This window comes from Myotis davidii, unplaced genomic scaffold (genome assembly GCF_000327345.1).
Source record: "Myotis davidii unplaced genomic scaffold, ASM32734v1 scaffold281, whole genome shotgun sequence".
In the NCBI taxonomy this organism is placed as follows: Eukaryota; Metazoa; Chordata; class Mammalia; order Chiroptera; family Vespertilionidae; genus Myotis; species Myotis davidii.
In genome coordinates this window covers 2,592,195-2,592,937 of record NW_006293784.1, presented here as the reverse complement: position 1 = coordinate 2,592,937, position 743 = coordinate 2,592,195, and positions in this window count along the sequence as shown.

The window sequence follows — 743 nt, the reverse complement described above, 5'->3', positions numbered from 1 at the left end:
GGCCCCACCCCAGATCGGTCCCCCCACCCCATTTTGGGGCGGGGCCAGATAGCCCACTGCCCACAGCCCCTCCGCATGGCCAGCCCCGCCCCCAATCAGCCCCCCAACCCCAATTGGGGGTAGGGCCCACCGGCCAATCACCCAGGCCCCTTCCCCGAGCCAGCCCGGCCCTGATGGGGGGCTAACATCTCGCTATCTCCTCCTCCCAACAGGCCCAACCACAATCTGCCCTGATTGGGGCGGCCAGACTCCACCTATGCACAAATTCGTGCACTGGGCCTCTAGTTGAGTCATAAGAGAATAGAGAACATTGAAATAATAAGTTATTAAGAAAGTGATGTATACAGAAAGAGCAAAGTGGATTTCAAGTTCTAATGAGAAAGTGGATATAATTTTTTTTCAAGCAATCAGAAGGCCTGTAAGGAAGTATTCCAGAGGTATTCCTAAATCTCAGTACAAGAGGGAGAAAGAAGGAAATGATGTTATTTTTCTCACTCTACAATCCTTTTTCTGATTATCCAAGATAACATGCTCATTGAAATTCTCAGTGCAATGGCGGTTGCTATTTTGATGGCCCAACAGCTATCTTTCTTTCAGGTATATCACATTCCTCATCACACTATCTAGCCAGAGTGGGTGCTGCTGTTTTGTTTTGTTTTTAAATTCTACTACAGCATGAGGAATGTGAGAGGCCCTGAGACTAGCCACAAACTCAAGCAGAACAGATCCTGTTACCTCCCCTG